Source organism: Vicugna pacos, chromosome 19 (assembly GCF_048564905.1).
Source record: "Vicugna pacos chromosome 19, VicPac4, whole genome shotgun sequence".
In the NCBI taxonomy this organism is placed as follows: Eukaryota; Metazoa; Chordata; class Mammalia; order Artiodactyla; family Camelidae; genus Vicugna; species Vicugna pacos.
In genome coordinates, this window is record NC_133005.1 from 12,191,832 (window position 1) to 12,214,397 (window position 22,566).

Sequence of the window (22,566 nt, forward strand, 5' to 3'; positions counted from 1 at the left end):
ACATGGATCAAGACAGCTGTTAAGTTTTTGCTTTTTAAAATGATTGAGACAGCACGGATGGCAATCTGGCTATTTCCAATGCAGGATGTGCACAGCCCACATTTTCAGATGCAACAACATGCTCACTGGGCAGTACAATTGAAAAAGGAATAAAGAAAAAGGAAAAGATGAAGACGAGAAAATTAGAAACACACAAGAACAAAAATGATTTTGACAGCATGTACAAGAATTTACGTGAGTGTGTGAGGCCAGGGACGAGGGGATGGTGAGACCCACCCTCACCTCCTGCTCCAGGGAAAGCAGGGGCCTGAGGGGTGCGGTGCTGCCGGACGACCCCAACGTGGTCAGCGCCCCTAACCCAAATTCCACCTACAAGCGTCTAGGCAGATTTTGAGCTACAAATTGTGGTCGCATTTCATTCTGGACCGTTTTACTCACTTCCACCAAGAGTAGCAGGAGAGAATTAGGCTCTGCTCCTGCACCAAAGCATTGTTTAAAAAACTAATGACTGTGGAATACTAAAAGCAACAATGTGGTAAAAGTGACTGGAGGAGAATGTGCTTGACCTGAGCTCACTGGCCGCGTTATCTCACTGACATTCAGATGCTGGCTGAGCTCTTATGGTACCAGGACAGACAGACCCACAAGGAGGGAGATTTAATGCGCTGCTGTATTTTGATGCAGGGAGCCATGCCTGGTACATGAGGTTCTGGGTAATCAATGGTGACAGTGTCAAACACTGTGGGCTAAGTACACATTCGGCTACTCCGCCAAGTCCCAAGGGCAGACTTCAAAAGACAAAAATAAGCTGGCATTCTTTGGTGGCTCTGCAGACTCAGAGACAAGCATTTGTTGAGTAAAAATGTCACCAGTGACTCCTATGACAAAAGAGGAGGCACTGGCGTGGGGGCTGGGGCAGGGCTCAAGGCTTCCACTGCTCACTCACCAGTCTGTCCAGGGGGAGAAGGTGGTCCCTGCTTACGTTGCACCGACGCACCTACCTTGACTAATGCCTGGGGCCTCAGCAGGTGTTGGCAGGTGAGGTGAACAGAGCCAGACTCGGTGTAGCACGGTGCTGGGAGCTATGCCCTCAGCAGTGCCCAGGCTCCTAAACATACCAGCACATCCCCAAGAAGCAGAAGGGGAGTGCGGGCATGTAGATCACAGGGCCCTGTGAGGACAAGCACAGATCATGGCCACGACAAGCCTCTCCTCTTCCTTAAGCCATACAGGTATATCTGGGAGGAACAGAAAATTCATCCAGAAACCACTAGGTGGGCTCTCGCAGGTGGGACTCGGGTCCACTTCTCTTCTCACTCACAGGGCTGGTCTAGACATTCTTTTTATCAATTCTCTAGCATCTTCTCCTCCAACTTACCAACAACCAGAAAGTAGGATCTGATCTTAGGTAAGTTCAAGAATCACAGAGCACTGCCTTCACGGCGGGCCCAGCAGCATGTGCCAGGTTCTCCGACCGTCACCTGTGGGACCACCATGAGCCCTCTCCAGACACAAGGACAGAGGCCATAGGACGGGGGGACACAGCTTCTCTTACTCTCCCCAGCAAAGGGGGACCACTTCTCGGCAAAGACATCTCACCCTCTTCTGCCCGAGGGACAGCACGATAGATACACCGGGAAACAGAGCAGAAGGTGGGGGGGTAGGCAGCCCAAAAGAGCTCGTCTGTACTTCCGAGGCAAAGTGGAGACTTTGACTTAATCACAGGGACAAACTGAGAATGAACATTTCCCTGCTCTGTCCCATACACCGTGATACGCCTTTCCCTGCATAAGGAGTTCATTCGGAAGTCCCTGGCGGTGTTTCTGATGTCCTAATTTGGCATGGTGGCTGTCGGGCAAGAAGAGAGGGCCTGAGCTGAACAGGTGCTGGGCCTGAGAGGCAGGAGACACCAGCTCCAGCCCCAGCTCAACCAGCGCCTCGTTCCGCCTCTCGGGGTTAAGCATCTCATCCAAAAGCAAAGGGATGAGACTGTCCCAGGACAGGCTGCCCAACAGAAATGAAATGAGAGCCATGTAAAGAAAGTTTCCCAGTTGCCACGTTTAAAATAGTAAACAAAGAAACAAACAAACAAACAAAAAACAAATACTAGAAACTGATTTTAAGAACAGATATTACTTAATCAACTGTATGTAAAATACTATCATTTTGACATGTAATCAATGTAGGAAGTAAAGAGATAGTTTATATACATTTGCTAGACAAGCCTCAGCGTCTGATGTGCATTTGACCTACAGCATATCTCAGCTCAGTCCAGCCTCCTCCCCAGTGCTCCTAGCATCAGTGGCTTTGGCTACTTTATTGGACAGCAACCCCAGGGGTCCCACCATGGTCATGGCTGTAAAGCGGGAGTAAGTGTCCACACTAACCCTAAAAGGATCTCTCTGAAACAAAGGCGGATTCACTTTGAAATGTCTGTAAACCAGAAGGCTGCACCTCCCTCTCCCCTTGGCTACAAGACAGAATTCTTCCTTGCTGATCCCTTTCTGGATGTAGGGAAGAAATCCGGCACAAAGCCAGGGTTGGCTGGCCTCCAGGTAAACTTACCTGCTGTCTGTGTCCAATCCCATGAAGTCCTCCTTCTCAAACGGGATGCAGAGGAGGGGAATCTTGCCCCAAAATTCTTGTGGCCACCATACAGCCACTTGGACTTGAGCAAGATGAAGAGTGACTCAGTGAAGTCCTCGATCCTCTTCTCCACCACCCTGCAGTCCTCGTAGATTGAAGGACACGTCGGTGAACGGCTGCTCGGCTACCTCCCCATGCAGCACAAAGAAAAAGAGCTGAGAGTCATTAAGCGCGGTGCCATACAGCCCCTCTACACGTGCAGCTTCTCCAAGGCCTTGGCAGAGAGACAGTTGGTAATGGTGACAAGGCCCACGAATTTGCGGTGTGTCTGGAAGACGCTCCACCCATTCTCGGGCACATAGTGGTGCCTGTAGTGGATACAGAATGTCCACTGGGAGCCGCATGGGCTGATATGGCTCACCAAGGTGAGTAGCTGATAGATGCAAAAGAAATTCTCCTCTGAGATGATCTCCATTGGTTGGACCACAACGGGACGAGTCTGGTGGTCCTCAGCATACTGCACGTAGTCAGGGATGCTCATGTTGCTGGCCCTGCCGAGAGGGGTGAGGAGATCGAGGTACATAATCTGCTGTGTGCTACGGGCCCATCTGGGTTGCTGTGACCTGGTGTGTACAAGCCAGAAGGCAAGGGAAGCCAAAGCAAATCCGGGGGTAGAATTTGTCCTCAGAGTCTGCACATGGCTAATGTATCTCGGATCATATTACCCAGCTTTTGGTCTAGGCTTCCTGCCTCTGCAGAGAAGGGTCATTTCTTATTTTGTATTTCCAAGCACCTAGCAAGGCCCTGATGCAAAGTCACTGCTCAAAAATGCTGAATAATAAATGAACAAAGAAAATGCTTTCCTCAAACCCCTTCAGCAGAATATAAAGAAAAGGACCACAGTAGGATCAAAAGATCTGGATTTCTATCCAAATTATTTGATCCCCTAAGCTTCATAATAATGGATAAGAAAACTTGCCTAGGGGAAGAGGATACAGTTCAGTGGTACAGCACATGTTTACCATGTACGAGGTCCTGGGTTCAAAACCCAGTACCTCATTTTAAAAAATGAAACAAATAAATACACCTAATTACCCTCCTGAAAAAGTATTTTTTAATTCAAAAGTCAAAAAACACCTTGCAATTGACACAACATTGTTAACTTGACTATACTTCAATTAAAAAAAAATCCTTGCCTTACAAGAATATATCTGAATTACGGATGTTTGCAAATGTAAAATGTCTAGGGTACCACCTGCATAAAAAGAGGTGACTGTACAAATGTACTATCCCCCCTTTATGAGCTATTCTTCCTTTGGGGGAGTTATAACCTCTCAGAGCTAATTTTCTCAGATTAAAAAATATAAACATTGCCTGATTCTCAGTAGTGATGAATAATCAGATAAGCCAAAGAAAGCATATGACCCACAGAGTTTACTCAATAAATGTTTGTTGAATGAATGAATAAACAAGCAAGTGAATGCTGCTCCCTGCCACAGACCATCATAATGGTACTGCCTGGAAATCCCAAGCCCACATTCACCCGACTCTGCACTAGCAAAGTGGGTGACCTGGGTAGGCCTGTGTGCCTCTCTAAGCCCCAGTTTAATCATGAATAGAAATGAGGGCAATAACACAAACCTCAAATTGTTAGTGAGTCAGTAATGAATTGTACCTCACCATTGCAAGATGGAACCATGAAGGAAAACTGGGCAAAAGGATCCATAAGCCCTCTCCATATAATCTCTTACTACCACATGGGAATCTACATTACATCTCAAAATAAAAAGTCTAATTTTTTAAAGAGGTTATTGAGGTTAGGTGAGCTCACTGTCTCAAATTAGGAACACACAGTACAAATAGGTCAATGCCCAGCCCATGAGATACACTCAGTTATCATTCCCACTGAACCCACTGGTACCTCCAACTTCAGAGCAAGAGAATGGGTCCTCGTGGCAACAGGCCACAACACCTGAAGCTAACAAAGCTAATGGTGTCCATTTCAAAGAGCCCCTGAAACCACCGTTGTTCTAATTTTCTATTTGTAATTTTTTTCCTTTTCATTAAATAGAAACTCCCAATTCCATAGAATTCTTACCAGATATCATGATGGCAGCCCTTCAAAGCCTGACCAAAGAGATTATGATGGCAGAACTTCTTGGTGAAACAATAAAATGAAAAGCTATTTCCACAAGACCTCTGAGTAAATCTACAAGGGAACTTCATCCTGGACTGAGGAAGAGGACTGGGGAGGAGGGGGTAATCTGGGGCACAGAGAACTATGGGCCACCTGTCCCACAATGGGCTTTAGACTCACCCTCACCCTCCAGGAACTTAAAATACACACAGACAGTCTGCTATGGACAAGATTTTTTTTAAACAAATCCCTGAATCCCTAGCAGGTCTTGTTTCTACCGAGACACAAATGGCTTATGTGTATAATGTTTCACAAAAGCCTTAAAATATTATCACCCCAACTTGACACATCAAGAAACTGAGGTAGAGAAGTTTATCACATTCTACAAGATTAGAGAGAGGCCACGTCAGTCACCATATTTAAATCCAAGCCCCTGCTCCAGTGCTCACACTAGAAAGTGTGACATAATGCCCCTTTCCTGCCCTCTCCCTGCAATCAATCTCTGAAGAGTCTTTTCTGTTTCACCTGGGAGCACAATCACATTCATTTTCCACAAAGAGCTATGTCACTCCTTGGAGGACTTATCAAAATCTAAAGGGTTGGGCTGAGAGGAGAGATTTGCATTTTCTGTTTCTCAAAGGAAACATGGCTTTAAAAGAAACTGGAAAGTAGTTATCTAGTCTAAGCGCTCATTGTGCAGAGAAAGAACCGGAGGCTCAGATGAGAAGAGGAAAGGGCCTTATTAACAAATATTGCCTCAGCGCAGCACCAAGTCAGCCCTGGGCCCTTCTGGGGGAGGATCTGGGAGGCCCAGGAGAATGAGTGTAATAAAACAGAAAGAGAAGAAGCATACAATTCCCTGTCTCTACACCACCATACCATGAATTTCCACCAAATTACCCAGTATGGGTGCAGCCAATATTAAGGTTGTCTAAACAGGTTATAGAACCCTGGGATTCTCAACCATAGTTGAAATTCCAAAATTTACTGTGCCTTTTTCCCAGTTTAAGCATCAATTCAGTGGGCACTCTGTACCAGGGACTACAGAGGCCTGAATTTCTCCCAAATACAGATCTCTATTACCATGTGTGCAAACCACATAAAGGCCACCAGAATAAAAGCACCCACAGATAAGATAGAATTACTGAAACTGAAAGCAGCCAAAGAGCATATATTACTAGGAAAAACGGTGCTCCTATAAATGGACTCATGAACATAGAAAGTAAACTGTGTTTAGCAGGCAGGAAAGGGGGGATTAACAGATACAAATTAGTAAATATAAAATAAATGACAAGGACCTGCTGTATAACACAGGGAACTATATTCAATTTCTTGTAATGAGTTATACTAAAAACAATCTAAAACATATATATACATATGCATATGTTTATAACTGAATCTCTTCTGTACACCTGAAACTAACATTGAAAATTGACTACACTTAAATAAAAAAGAATTTAAAAAAATAAGTAAAAATAAAAGCAACGCCATTAAGAAAAAATAAAAGAACACTCTAATCCCCTTAACTGTATGTGGTGGAGAATTCTGGTTGCAAGCACCAAGTCCACTGGATCACTCCAGCACTGGCTGTCACTCTTTCTGACCATTAGAGAGTCACTTGCTTCACTGAGGTTACTTTTCTCTTCTGTGAAAGGCTACAGTTGCAACTAACGATGTATAGAATCTCATCATTCACAAGTACAACAAGTAGTGAGGACTTCCCATGGGCCAGGCACTGGACAGATGAAAAGATAGGGTCCCAGATATATTCATGGGTAGAAGAAGTTTATGCCATAAAGACATTAATTCTTCCAGTTTTGATAGACAGATTCATTGCAATTCTGATTAGAATTCCTACCAGATTTTTCTTGGAATGTAACAAGTTAATTTATGATCAGGAATAGCCAAGAAATTTCTTTAGAACCACCACTGGGGAGGGGTGGATAGGTCATTCATTTCCACTGGTCTTTCTGAAGTGATGAAAACGTTCTGGAATAATAATGGTTGCACCACTGTGAATATGCTAAAAGCTGCTGAATTGTACCATTTAAATGGATGGAATTCATGGTGTGTGAATTATATCACAATAACACTGTTACATGAAGAAATATTTCTTGACAATTATTTTTCTGTTTATACCACTAGTCTATCACACAATTTAAGAAAAACAAAAAACCAAAACAAACCAAACTGTGCCAGGAGCTCTTTAGGACTGCAATATCCCTGGGTCTCCAAGGCCTCTGGTGGTGCTGTTCCTCTTAACACACACTAGCTGGGCTGGGCTAGTTAGGGACTGTAACTATCTTTTTAAAATCGAGGATCACTCCTTTCACCCTGGGAGAGGGAAGGAAGGAGGATGTCACAGCCTCATGCCTTCAGCTCATTTTTAACAGAACCAAGCCCTGCTTTCACCACTGTAATCACTCTCACTATAAAAACATGTGACATCAACAAGCACCGCCATCATAACACCTGAAAGTGTTAAAAGTACTTACCTGCAGCAGAAAAACTGAGGGAGGAGACAGAAGCTCGCTCAGCACTGAGGCTCCCTTTTCCCGACTCCACCTGGAGAAGCAGGGCGTTACAGCCGGAGGTTCTCAGCCCAGGGAGCAGTGCCCAGGCCACTGAGCTGGTCCTCCGGGAGCGGGAAAGGGAGAGGAGGGCTGCCCCGGGGGGGAGGGAAAGGGGAGGGACGCGGGCTGCAGCCCTGCTCGAAGGCCAGCCCCAGCCCCAGCCCCAGCCCCCCGCCCCGTCCGGGTCCGCAGTCCCCGCCCGCCCGGACACAGCCCTCCCAGGGGCGTGAAAGGGCCGGCGGCCAAGGAGAGGAAGCCAGGGAGGAGAGGACTCGCGGGCGGGAGAGGGGAAGGGGACGCCAGCCGCGGACTGAGGGGATCCCGGCTGGGTGAGAGGTGGTAGGGGCACACCTGGCCCTTGGCAGCTGTGGCCGGGGCCCCGGGGCAGGTGGCGCGGGTAGAGGGGTCTGGCCTGAGCAATTCATCTGAACACGGGCTGCCTGGCGCCCTTGGGGACTGTGACAGGCGGACCGCCCTCCCGCAACCGCCTGACCACTTTTCCGGGAGCCCCCCACCTTGCACTTCCACAGCCAGAGGCCGCGGCCCCAGACAGGAACCAAAGGCCTACCGGGCGACAGAGTTGAGAAAACTTTGGGCCCGATCCCCAGCTAGGATATGGAGCTTCCAACCAGCAGACCACTTGGCACTGACTGCGCATGCGCAGGAGGGCCGGCGATCCTCTCTGGGTTCTGTGAGAGAAGGTGGGACAGGGAGGGAGGGAGAAGATGGGAGCGGGTGGAGAGGACGGGAAAATTGGAGAGATACAGATGGACACGATGAGCAGAGAGTAGGGAGGGATCTGGAGAGGGGAGGGTCTTAGCGGAGTTGGAGAGAAAAAGCTTTACCTCTGGGGCATCCCTAGGCGGCAGACCTGCCTCTGTACCCTTCTGTAACCCTTCAAGCCCCGCAGCTCAAGTTTTACCTCCCTGATCCAGCCCTCCATCGGATGCTTCTGCAGAAACCCTATGGGGATCACACCCATTGCTCCCACGCGGACCTGGGTTTTCTCTTGCTCTGAGAACCAAGCACCCACAGGTGTTGTCGCTCAGAACTACCTTGGGAAAGGTACATAATCCCCTTTTACACGCTGGGAAACAGGCAGGCAGGATCACTGCCTTAGCTCCACTGTCCCAGGTGTTGGGCTGGCGGGGAGCGGGATGGTACAAGATCAGAGCCCCAGACAGAGCAGACTGCCTGAGTGTTGGTGCATAGTCCCCATCCCTCCTGGGTAAACCATACCCAACCCTAGTGGAAACATCAAGGGCTCACAGTAGTTCCCTGGGTGTGGGAGAGCTGTCCTCATGTGAAGGAAGAGTCCAGCTGGGCTAACAAGCTAAGTCACAAATCTAAGTGTGATAAGTGTCGGTTTAATGATCTAAATTCTGCTGGGCTATCTCATATATCTGAAGTTTAGTGTCAGTTTATTGGGCTAACAACCTAACTCGTAATTCCAAGCTCAACAAGTGTCAGTAATGTGATCTGCTACAAATTGATAAGCTCCAGTGTACTGATTCCTTGCTTTTTGTTCTTTGAGCCTTATTGGCTAATTCCCCCTTACATGTAATTAAGCCTTTAAAACCTCATGTGCACGTCTTGGAGGTGCTCTGAACTTCGGAGCAGGAGCCCCTCTGAGCCCACCGGCATAATACTTCTGAGTACACCAACACCCCGATTGGTGCTTTTCTTGGCTGGCCTGTTTCCATAACACTCAGCTCCAGTGCCCAGCTTTCTAGGTAGATAGGAGTGTTACCAAGTCGAAATTCTTTCTCCTCAGTGCAGGACAGGACAATAAGTTGGGAGACCAGATGTTGGGGCATGGAATAGCAAGTTTCTGTAGACCTAGATGGCAAACTAATGTCCTGGAAAACCATCTCCCCAAGTCACAATTCAGGATCCTTTCCTATGTGCTTGGTTGTTGCAAACTTCTTAGTGTAGGAATTCCTTCTTGTTAGAATCCTTTCTTCTTGCAGCTATCTGCGTGGGTCAGATCCCTGCAGTCCTCCAACAAAACAAACGTTATTTTCTATTCTGTAATTTGCTATCTTTAAATGAATGAAAAAGTGTTAAATATCCTTAAAGGTCAGAGGCTTCAGAATAGGCTCTCCTGTATATTCAGGCTCCAGGCAACATTGATTACAAGCAAGATGAAGCCTAGGAGACAGAGCATAGGGTTAAATTCAAAGGAACAGATCTAATATGGAGTCAGATTTGTTCTGTTATATTACCCGGCCAGAAGCCACTTGAGGATTTAAATTCCTTTAAGTTAAAAATAACTAAAATTTTAAAGGAATTTACATACATATGTGGGAATGTGCAAAGCATATCTGGAACAGCACCCAAAGGATAGCAAACAGTGGCATCTCCAGAGAGGGCTGAAAGAACAGAGGATGAGGGAAAACTTCTTTCACTTGTGTATTTTTGTGCTCTGTTTGAGTTATTTTTTTAACCATTTGCTAGTATTTCTTTTTCAGTTAAAAAAATGTGTAATGGAACAAAGGAGTAACTAGCATAGCAAATACAGCAGCCATGGAATCACTGAGTCATCACTTTTGATTTAAGCCAGAAAGCATTTATTGACTCTCTCCAATGTGCAGTCGTGTTTTAAGAATTCTTCTAATATAATTATTACTATTACTATTATTATTACTACTACTACTGCTACTACTATTACTATTAATATTATTACTATTATTTTATGAAATAATAACACGGTTTATCTCACCCCTGCCCATGGCTGGTGAAAAACCAACTGAGTTTTTCTTGAGTTGTTTTCCAAGGAGTAGAGATGAGTTTATAAACAGAACACATCTTCAGGGTAAAACAGGCAGAGTGCTTTTCCAGCAGGCCAGACAGCTATGAATGGTTTTCAAAAGAGGCGCCCAGAAGCTGAGAGAGAAAGCCTCCAGGACACTACAAAAAGCTGCCCAAACTGCCTTCTCCATGGCACTACTGAAATAGGAAAGAACAAATCTGACTCCATATTTGATCTGTACCTTTGACTTTAACAAAGCCAAGTTAATATGCTCCGGTCTTTTCATGGGTTATGATGTCACAGAGGAGATGGACAGGTCAACAAGGAACCACTCTGCCGTGATTACAGAGCCGGAGAAAGGGATGGGCTGCAAGATGTATGACGCAGCCGCAACTGTGCCCGTGCTTCTAGGCAGGTATCCAAAATCGCCTCGACAAGGTGTCAAACACTTGTGCCCACGTCCTCATCAAAAGACATGTATTAAAGACAAATGGAACCATATAAAAGGCCAATACCCTTGCTGGGTACACCGTCCAAAGAACAAAGTCTCAATTTGACAACTGGCCATCTCGGTTCCCTGGGATTCATTCTTGAAGAACCTTAAAAACCACTCCTCTGTCCTCAAGAAGTGCTGCATATTTGTCCTATCTTTGGCTCAGGGATGGAACACGTTCAAGTGAACTTTAATGTCTGCACAGATTTGATTGTCTTTCTCCAGGTTCACTTGTCCATTCCAAAGAGGCCTGAGCTAAGCCCATCCTCCGTAAGATCTATTCCCTCCAGTGACAGCTCATTGAGCCTGCAATTAAAAGCCAAGTGAACAAGACTGTCCTCAGCTAAAAAGTTCACCCACCCTTCACTGTTTTCTTAATCTCCTCTCCTGGCTAATTGCAACAGACTAACACCTCCCTCCACCAAGATACCCAACTATATCATTTTGTCTCCCCAAAGAGAAAGTAAGGTCCATAAAAGAGAAGAAAACTACATAGTCACCTCTGAATTCTTAGCATATAGTAATGTCAATAAATAGAACTCAGATTATTGCTAGTTTCCTTTAAAACCATTCTGGTTATTTGAATGAGACCTTGGAAGAGAGGTGTTTGCTATCCAGTATCTTGATCCACAAGACTCTGGAGGCCTTTTTCGGAATAGCTGTTCACTGATTCATTCAAAACACAACTTATCAATCAAGGAGTAGCTGTGCTTTTCTGCCAGGAGTTTGTGGTCACTCTCATGCCAGAACAGCTTTAAACTATATCCTTACTTTGGATTTGTTATTTTCCCCCTCTTCCAAAAAATTGACTTTCCTTACTCTCTTGTCTTGAGGAATTTTTTTTTCCTCTTTCACCCTTTAGTAAACCAAGATTCTCAGGACGGGCTAGGCCCATTATATGATCACCCATCCAACTCCTAGTGTGAGAGGCCTGGGGCTAACCTCCTGCCCTCCTGTCAAGGCAACTGAAAATCAGTTCAGGAGCCAACCAGCACACCACGGATTCTAACGCTCACTTATCTCCCAGAATCCCTGTTTTCTCGTTTGTCTTGGCTTCTGAGGATTTCCCCTTTCTTGACAATGAGTTGTGCAGCTTGAAAGATGAGGAAGGAAGGTTTTATTTCTCAATCAGCATTTTAAGAAACTTCTCTAATGAAGGTTTCCAAGAGGTTATACAACCCTCCATTGCCGAGACAGAAAACACACTAGACATTTTCTAAATTTAGCTCTCATGTGCATTTTTTCTTTGCTTTTGTTTTCTTAACTGCTAACAGACATTATTTAATTAAAAAAAAATAAGGCCCCAAAAAGGATAGAACACTGAAGGGGCAAACAAAATTAAAGGGCAAAGACAGAAAAATGATAACTACTCTACAAAGTTAATATAATACATACACTATGTATCAGATCAGCAATTCTCAGTAACAGCTAATTGAAACATGACCATGAGGTAAAATTTCTCTCCTGTCAGGACATGGCCAACAGAAAATACAATTAAACCAACAAACTAATATCCTAAGTCTGGCAAGGTACAGAAGGCTACAAGCTAAATGTGTCTTCTTCTGGAAAAGAAGGAGACACACCAGCTCTTCTCTGTGGAGCCGGAGCCCACGGGAGGACGGTGAAGTGAGCTCTGTAAGTACCCAATTAGCAAAGTGAGTGATGAATAAATAGACGTGAGCTTTGTTGACAGTGATGATACTACTATTCATTTGTCCTTTAAAGTATGACTTCACTTTCAGTGATCAATACTTTGGCATCCTCAGGGGTTGAGATTTTAGGAAAATGCACAGCCTGGGCCCAGACCTCCTCTTTAAGCTCGTGACTCTGCGTAGATATCCCAAGGGCATTCCCAACTCAACCTGCAAAGAGCTGACTTCACGGTGCTCCTCCCATAGCCGTCCTGCCCAGGGCTCCTGGTCGGAGGGTAAGGTCTCCCTGCGTCTCCCAACTCAGGCCCATTACTCACAGATGTGAATGGACCCCTCCTTCAAGGACCAGATATCCTCAGACACCGAGTCCCACTACCCTCAACTGACCTACCAGATACTCACTGGCACTCACTCAGCACTGACTCTGTGCTGGAGACCACGCTGCACACTGCACAGTGTATCTCTCTGGATCTCCACAACAGTCCTGGGAATTGGGTACATCACTGCTTCAATTGATTAGATAAATTGTTTCACTTCCTTCCGTGTGTCATTCAAACTGACACGGCTACTAAGCCACAAGCCTGGGCCTGAAAAACACTTGAAAACTGAACACTTCTACACCTCGCAGCCACCCTACTCTGACTCATCACATCACCTCCTGCCAAGCCTTCTAAACTTTTCCAAGCATTCTACAAGACAAAAGTGATCTACGAGAGCACCACACTCCCCTACATAAAATCTGTCAATGATGGTGCACTGCCCTTAGGAGAAAGCCCCACCGGGCTTGAGCACAGCCTAACACCCCAGCATCCGCGTTCCCTGCGTGGCCGCGCTGCCTCACCCACCAAGCAGCTCTACACGTGCCGTGTCCAGGACAGGGATGCTGACTCCGCACAACCCAGGGCTTGTCTCACTTGAACAATGATCACATTCTTCAGTGTTCATCTTCATTGCTGACTCTCACAAAAATGTTTTCTCATGATGAATCAATATCTTTTTCCTTACAACTTCCCATCATTGATAATGAGCTCCCCCCAAAAGAGAGAAGACCTAATTCTCAGTCTCCTTATCTGTAAAGTGAGAATTACAAGGAAATATATGAGGTTTTAAGAGAAATAATATTCATGTGAGGCTGAGGGACAATTCCATCATACAGTAAGCACTCAATGTGTGCTTACTTAATATTAGTAAGAATATATTGCATTCTAGCAACCTTCAATGTTTTATTACTTTGTCCAACAGACTACTGACAAACTGTTGGACGAACCACTTTGAGCAGATCAGCACTAGCGTACTGGGAGAGGTAAGCGCTGACTCCAGTTACAGCTGCAGCCACCCAGGACTACGGGGCGGGGGCAGTTTGCTCAAACTCTTACATGTTGCTTGAGCATTTAGTCCTCGTTATAGAATAAAGATAGGTGTTCTTTAGTCAAATCTCCTGAAACATAAATCTTCAAAGATTGATGCAAATTAGGTTTCAAGTACAACACTCTCACTAGAATTTATTTGAAAATTATAGTCTTAGCTACTCCGCACATCAAAAGGGCATAATCTTAATGTATCTGACTAAATACACTGAAAGGGTTGTTTAAGAGTAATTAAGAAGAAGCCATTCTGAATAAGCTCTCAGTATCATCTGCACAAAGCCCCACCCATGGGTCTCATTTCTCACTTCCACATAGGTGTTTTCAAGTAGCTTACCTTGGGTCTTGGTTTCTTATAACACGGGGCGGGGAATAGTTGTGGATAGATTTATGTAGCAAATATATACCTAGGGTATTTGCTGTGAAGGAATTCTAGAAATAAGAAGATTGATATATAGTACCACCCATAAGAAATTCAGCCTTTCCTTTACAACAGCATTAAGAATAAAGTGAGAGATACATTTAACAAAAATTTACAAGATTTGTACATTGAACTTTTTGAAGTATCACCAAAATAAATTTTAAAAGATCTACATATATGGAAGACATTCCATTTTCATGGAATGATTGACAATATTATTAAAAATGTTAAGACTCCTCAAAGTGATCTATATATTCAGTGGAATCCCTATCAAAATTCCAGCTAACTTCATTGCAAAAATTGAAAAACTGAACCCAAAATTCATATGGATGTGCAAAGGGCCCAGGACAGCAAAAACAACCTTGAAAAAGAAGAGTAAAGTTGGAGGACTCACTTTAAAGTGTACTAAAATTCTATAGCACTAAGTCAGTATGAAACTGGCATAAGTTTGGATAAATAAATTTAAGAGACACAATAAAAACCCACGGGGAAAACTTTCATTTACAGACAGTTTTCCACCTGGGGGCCAAAAACACTCCATTGAAAGAGTAGCCTATTCAACAAATGGTGCAGGGACAGCTGGGTATCTGCAGGCAAAAGAATCAATCTGGAATCTGAACACCCATATTTTATATAACAAATAAAATTAATTCAAAATAGATCACAGACAGAAATGTAAAAATTAAACCTATAAACTTTCTAAAAGAAGACACAGTATAAATCTTTGTGGGCCTAGGATAGGCTTTGGTTTCCTAGATACAAAACCAAGAGCACAAGTGATAGAAGAAAAAAGCAGATAAACTGGACTTCATCAAAATTAAAATCTTTTTATTACAAAGGACATCATCAAGAAAGTGAAATGACAGGGGAAATGGTTATCTCAAGTCAGAGAGGGCGTGCTTAGCAAGAAAAATAAAATAAATCATTTCATCTATCTACCTCCCCTGTAAAGAAATTGTTTTAATGTTTAAAAAAAATATAGTGAAAAGGCAGTTTGCAGAATAGAAGAAAAATTTTGCAAAGCATGTATCTAATAAGAGAGTAGTATCCAGGATATATAACGAATGCTTTCAACTGAACAATACAAGGAAATAGACACAATTTTTAAATTTACCATGAATTTAAATAGATATACAAATGGCCAATAAGCATATGAAACGATGCTCAGTATCACTAGCGAAATCAAGAACAAAATGAGATCTCATTTTACACCCACTAGGATGGTTATAACCAAAATATGGACAATAACAAATGTCATTCAGGAGGCAGAGATACCTCATATGCGGCCAGGGGAAAGGGACAATGCTGCAGCTTCTTTGGAGAAGTCTGGTATTTCCTCAAAAGCTTAGAGTTATATGGCTCAGCAATTCCACTCCTATATGTAGAGTCATCCCTCAATACCCTTGGGGGGTTGGTTTCAGGAACCCCACACCCTGGATACCATAATCCAAGGATGTTCGAGTCCCTTTACAATCAGCCATCTAGATCCATGTAGTGGAAACTACAGATATGGCAGGCCAAATGTACAGCCAAAAGAATGAAAACATATTCTCATAAAAAAATTCACATCAATATTCATAGCAGTATCATTCAGAGTAGCCAAAAGTTACTAACAATATCCATCCATCAATGAACGGATAAACAAAATTACGAAGAATAGGCCCACAAACTTTTGGTCATTGAAACTTTGACAAAGGAGGTGAGAACATACATTGGAGTAAAGACAGCCTCTTCAGCAAATGGTGTAGGGAAAACTGAACAGCTGCATGTAAATCATTGAAGCTAGACTACTGCCACACAGCATACACAAAAAAGAATTAAAAATTTGTTAAAGACTTAAACATGTAGACAAGACACTATAAACCTCTTAGAAGCAACCATAGGCAAAACATCTGACATACATCTCAGCAATGTTTTCCTAGATCAGCCTACTCAAGCAATAGAAAAACAACCAAAAATATACAAGAGGGATCTAATTAAACTTACAAGCTTTTGCACAGCTATGGAAAGAGTAAGCAAAACAAAAAGACAACCAACCTATGGAATGGGAGAAAATATTTGCAATAAATGAAACTGCTAGGGGCTTAATTCCCAGAATATGTAAACAGCTTTTACACTTAATATGAAAAAAACCAAACAATCAATTCAAAAATTGGCAGAAGTCCTAAAGAAACATTTCTCCAATGAAGACGTACAAATGGCCAGTAGCCACATGAAAAAATGTTCAATATCATTATCAGAGAAATGCAAATCAAAACTGCAATCAAGTATCACCTCTCACCAGTCAGAATAGGCATCATTCAGAAGTTCACTGACAATAAATACTGGAGAGGCTGCGGAGAATTGGGAACACTCCTACACTGTGGAGGGAATTCAGTTTGGTGGAGCCATTGTGGAAAAGTGTATAGATGTTCCTCTAAAGACAAAAAATTGACCTCCCATATGAACTAGCAATGCCACTCCTGGGCATATATCCAGAAGGAACCCTAATTCAAAAAGACACCTACACCCCAATGTTCACAGCAGCACTATTTACAATAGCAAGACATGGAAACAACCGAAATGTCCACTGAGAGATGACTGGATAAAAAGGTTGTAGCATATTTGTCCAATAGACTACTATTCAGCCATAAAATAATAATAAAATAATGGCATTGGCAGCAACATCAATGGACCTGGAGAATGTCATTCTAAGTGAAGTAAGCTATAAAGAGAAAGGAAAATACCATATAAGATTGCTCACATGTGCAATCTAAAAAAAAAAAGAAAGAAACAAAAAGATAAACTTATCTACAGAACAAAAACAGACACAGAGTCATAGAAACCAAACTATGGTTACCAGAGGGGAGAGGGTGTGGGAAGGAATAAATTGGGAGTTCAAGATTTGCAGATACTGAGTATGTAACAAATAAACAGCAAGTTTATACTGTATAGCACAGGAGAATATATTTAATATCTTATAGTATCTTGTGTTTAAAAAGAGTATGAAAATGAATACAGGTATGTTCCTATTTAACTGAAGTGTTGTGCTGCACACAAGAAACTGACACAAAATTATAAACTGACTAGACTTCAATGAAAATATTTTTAAATAGACCAAAAACGAAAAAAAGGAAAATGATATTATCAAACAAAAAGAATAAAGTACTAATTCAGGCTACAATATGGATGAACCTTGAAACTTTATGCTAAAAAGCCAGACACAAAAAGTCAAATAGTGCCCTTTAAAGTGAACTGTATCTAAGCTTTTATTTTACTACTCCTGTAAATTTTCCGGTGGTTTGAAATCTATCAATATCAAAATAAGATGTATTATGCATTAAAAGCTTAAAACGCTTCCTCACAGGAGGGCTTTTATTATTAAATTCAGAAACGCATATAAAGCTCTTGGAAAAACACTTTGCACCTCCACACACAATCACTGCTGTCACTGCCACTCAGAGGGTGGTGCCAGCACTGATGAGAGCTGCCTCCACTCGCTCCCCTGCAGAAAGGAGTGAAGGCCTGAGCTCTGACAGGCAGGGTGAGCGTGAACCTGGGTCAGACACAGCCACGTCCCAGACTCTGCATTACCCAACTTTCTTACACAAACTGCAACATGTAATGTAAACACGCTAGAGAGATGTATCTTACAACACAGGGAATACAGACAATGTTTTACAGTAACTATAAATGGAGCATCTATTGTACACCTGAAACTAATATCATATTTTAAATCAGCTATATCTTTCTAAAAAATTAAAAAATATTTCTAAAATGTTATCACTTTAATATTCAATTCGGTTTTTAAGTAACTACTAAACAGCTTAGAATGTATAAAAGCATTTAATTGTGCTGTTTGTTTACATATTTATTCACATTCAGCCTCTTGCTAAAGAGAATTTAAACAATTCTTTTAAAAACAGCTTAACAACTTTAACAACAAAAAGGCAAACCTGAGAATGAAGAGAAAATGGAGATTCAATACTTAAAAGAAACCAGGGGGAGGTAAACTCATAAAAATGGATTCCATGAAGTCAGAGCAAGTGTTAAAGGCTGACTAGAAATTCAGCTGTAGGATTCTTGGCAGCGAAACCAAAAAGAAAAGATGATGGGGCGGGTGGTAGAGCGTGTGCTTAGCGTGCACGGGGTCCTGGGTTGAAGCCCCAGGGCTTCCACTAACAGATAAATACATCTAATTACCTGCCCCCATAAAAGATCACCAAAGAAAAGAAAAAGAGAAATTTCTTTCCCAAAAAACCCTGATATTAAATTTGGATTAAATACTTAAAAAAAGCACAAAAGAAAAATAGAAAAGTTAAGTGACACTGTGAAGGAAAACCACAGCTGGTCTAACAAGCTAAGTCACAAATCTAAGTGTGATAAGTGTCGGTTTACTGATCTAAGTTTTGCTGGGATACCTGGTAAATCTGAAGTTCAGTGTCAGTTTACTGGGCTAATAAGCTAACCCGAAAATCCAAGGTCAACAATTGTCAGTAACGGGATCTGTTCCAAATTGATAAGCTTCAGTGTACTGATTCCTTGCTTTTTGTTGTTTGAGCCTTATTGGCTAAGAGCCCCATACTTGTAATTAACCGTATAAAACATCATGTGCACATCTTGGAGGGGCTCAGAGCTCTGGAAAAGAAGCCCCTCTGAGCCCGGCAACGTAATAAATCTCAATACTCCAACCCTCTGAGTGATTCTTGTTTCTTGGCTGGCCTGTTGTTTCCATAACAACACAAGGGATAATGCCCGTGAGATAAATCTGCAGTGGCTGCTGGCAGGTCCCCATGTCTCACGTGGGAAAATCTGAAACATCCTTCTCAACACTCAGAGTCATCATAAGCCCACCCCAAACCTGCAGCCTTTAAATGCAGGAGCACAGGTAGGGCCTGGCCTTTGCTGTCTCTGTGTCATCACAGTGAGACAGGATGGAAGGGGGAAGAGCACAGCCATTCAAGGAAGGCCACCGCAATTAACATAGAAATGGTGAAGGATTCAAACCCCAATAGGTCTTGAGGCTCAGGATGAAGAGATTTAACTTCTAGCAGATCTTGAGATTCAGTAAACACCCATTGTAATAGTAACGTGGTGAATAACATGCCCCAGGCAACATGGCAGTCCCAATGATAGCCACAAAAGGTCAAAGGGTGGGAAATGGCCAACTCCCTGGAAATCCCAGCCCCTTACCCTAAGGCTGGTCCTTCTACTTATTAGCATATGAAACCACCAAGCCCAAGAAAACAAGCGACACAGCGCCACCTCGCGGTCACCACTCTCTTTCCCTCTTTGGTGAAGGCCCACACTCTGTCTGTGAAGTGTGTACCTACTTCTAATCTGAGCATCAAACCCCCACACCTCGTGAAGTTTCTCTTGCCTATCAATGTATCTCTCTGAATAAATATACCTTTACTCAACACTGGCTTGCTCTTGAATTCTTTACTGCATGAAGTCAAGGAACAAAATCTGGTGGGGCACATCCCAGGGACTCAACAAAAGCCTGGGACACAGCCCTTCTCATGCCCAACGTTTTTTTATTCTTCTATCAACAGGACTGGTCTGTGAAGGGAGGTCTGAGGCCCCAGCTAAGGGACAGAAGCAGCCTCCAGGGCTCCAGCTTGCCGGCAGCCTCTCCCCCAGCATGGGTCTTGGGGTCTGCCCGGTTCTCTGTGTTTCTCTGTTGTGCTGACTCCCCAGCCAGACAGCGTACTCCTAGGCCTGTCCCCACAAAACCCTTCTCTCCAAAATACAAGCACATCATGTCACAATCCTCTTGTTCAACCAGGAAATGTTCAGCCCACTTTTTTCCTCCCCAATAAAGTACCCAACTGTCCTCCCTCCCATCACATCACTTCTTTTTTTGTGAGAACTCTGCACTCGCCACACCCCATCCTGAACACAGGTGTCTTGCTGGCTGTGACCGAGATGTTTCTTTCTCACATAGCCTGCGTCCTTTCTCTTTCCCCTTATTACCTTAAAAAAGCCTTTCCTGAGTCACCCACCCCACTGATTCTGAACTCACAAAGTGCTGAGGTTGCAGTCACTATGTGCATACCTCCCAGGTTTTGGCTAGGTTTCCATCGCAAGATCTTCATTAAGGAGCTGCATCAAGAAGTTTAAAGAGGCTATTACATCAGAGTGGAGGAGCCTGCAAAAAATTTACATGGCTTTGAAGAGAGAGTTAACCAGGGACAGAGAAGTCATGGGTCCTAGTCAAAAGTTTCATGAGGCAAAATGTTCTCCCAAGGCTCAGAGTGGCTTCTGAACATGGAGTCGGCAGGGAGGAGGTGACAGGCAGTGATTAGGGTGGGTGGTACAGGGTACGCTCCCCCAGCCAGGAAAGAATAGGTTTTTTTCTAGTTTTCCAAACAATTTCTTACTGCCTTTTTTCCCTTATTACCACATACCATTTCCTACGAATTAAGCATATCAATGTAAGTCATTTGGGGCACTTGGGAGAAGCTACACGATGCCATTCACAGGGCCGGGACATGACAGCCACACCAGTCAAGGTTGAAAGACCAGTGGGAATATTTCCATGGTAATCACGGGCATGCAGCAAACTCCCCAGCTTCAATGACCTCCTCTCAAAGTTGGCGCCAATAAAGCTACCAGTCAAAATGCGTGATGATTATGGCCAACATCTGTTTATTAGTTAAGTGCCCGAGACAGCTGTCGCTTAATGGGGAATGAGTAAGATCAACGAGGCCCTGTCTACCTGGCCACACGCGCCCTGCCTTCCTGCCTTGGTGCAGCAGCAGAGTTTGTTTAGCTGAGATGAACGCCCCCAGAGCAGCCCGACGGGAAAGCTCCCAGCTCTGCACGGCGAGACGTGTTCCTTTCCTTCTCAGAGCTGATCACAGTTTGCTGTCGTCTGTTTTTATGTTTATCCCTTTTGTAACTGCCTCTCCTCCGGAAATTTTGCTCAAGCAGCACGGGGCCAGATGTGTCTTGCAGCCTGCCGGATATTTTGGGCAGGTAAACAGCCAAGCCCACATCTGGCTCTGGTGCTGAACGGAGAAGGCACAAGGCCCAGGGGCCCATGCTGAACCGAGGCCCCTGCACCCAAAATTATGGTCTGACTTTGGGCAAATTACATAGTCTTTTTTACCCTGAGATTCCTCATCTGTCTATGAAAATAACTGCCCATGGAACACAGAGTTACAAGTATTAAAGGAAATCACCAAATTCACAACCTAGCCAAGGGGCTACCAGTGCATCCTAAACAGATAAATACTGCCTTTACGGCTCTGACACACGCCAAGCTTGGTGGCCGCACAAAGTGTAAACTGCTAAGTGCCAGTGTGTTAAGTGTTTCATGTGTGCTATAATACCCTTTAGAACTTACAACAATCCCAGAAAGTAACGAACATTATCATGCCCATTTCACAGATTCACCAACAGGTTAAGAGTGGTTACATTCTATTCCAAGGCGCTATGGTGAGGTAATGGCGATTTCAACGTGAATATGGCCCCAGGCCTGGGCTCCATCTCTGTCCCATCCACCTGACCACTTGCCTATGAAATCCACCTGTCCAATACCCAAGTTTGAAGCCAGCCAGCTCTTAAATGCAATGTGTGCCACCGTTTGTCTATGTTCCTTAATTACCATAAACAGTTCTCAGAAAGCACTTCAGAAAGGAAAGTTGGACTCACGTCCCTGCCCACAAAGAAGAGGAATTCTGCCTTGCCTTCTCCTGTAACGTGCAGAAACCCTTCCCATTCACCACCGAATCCTTTTGTATGCTTCCTCCGTGTTCATGTTTGCACACGGCTTATTAAAGTAGAAGTTACCTGCAGTAATTCCATCTCGGTTCCTTTCCAAGGTTCCAGATTATCCATAATCAGGGTAATATCATAATTTTCTGTGAATGAAAATACTACAATGTGAATGAAAATACTGCAACCATGTCACTAAACAAAGAATGCTGAAAACAAGTCATCAGCGACTGCTGCCGCACCCCAGTGAAAACAGGCCTGCAGCCACTCCCAACGGTGCCCTCTGAGCAGACTCAGAATAAGAAAGGACAGATTACTGGCCCTAGATACCTAGGTGCTTGTCTAAAGAATATATTCAGTGAGCCCAAATGTTGGCTTCCTCCCATATATTGAAAAGCACTAAATGCTTGAACGTGAGATACCTGGCTTTCTTTAGATAACAAGCAATGTTTTATTGTTCTAACTACCTGGTCTTTGTTGTAAAGCTCCTATATAATCCTAGCTTCTCCCCTACTCTTGGGAGCAGTCCCTCAGAGTGTTCCGAGAGGCGGTCATCCTGGCTCGAGTCCTCCTGACAAATAAAACATAACTCTTAACATTCAGGCTGCACGTTTATTTCAATCAAGTCCCAAAATAGACACAACTCATCAATTCTGTAATGGGACACACTGGATCAGGAACCAAAAGAGTGTAGTAGTCCTGAAGAACTACGGCTCCCTCTTTCTTCCTGTCATTATACAATCCCACCAGAACTCATTACTATGCTGTCTGCTCCTCTGGCAACCAAACTCATAGAAGAGTGAACTCAGCAGAGCACCATGCTGGGGAGAACCCCCCGCAGCAGCACTGCAGGCTGCCTGCCCTCCCGCACGCTCTGCCGACCGCTA

At 43.8% G+C, this 22,566-nt stretch overlaps 1 protein-coding gene across 1 annotated transcript in view; it reads right to left on the bottom strand.

Annotated features, from left to right (window-relative positions):
* The window catches only part of LOC140687381 (uncharacterized), a 49,139-nt gene extending 46,394 nt beyond the window's left edge, over positions 1–2,745 (bottom strand). The window contains exon 1 of the mRNA XM_072943814.1: positions 2,566–2,745. The gene's annotated coding sequence lies outside the window, so the exon portion shown is untranslated. The remainder of the gene's footprint in view (positions 1–2,565) is intronic.
* Between the last annotated feature and the right edge of the window lie 19,821 nt (positions 2,746–22,566).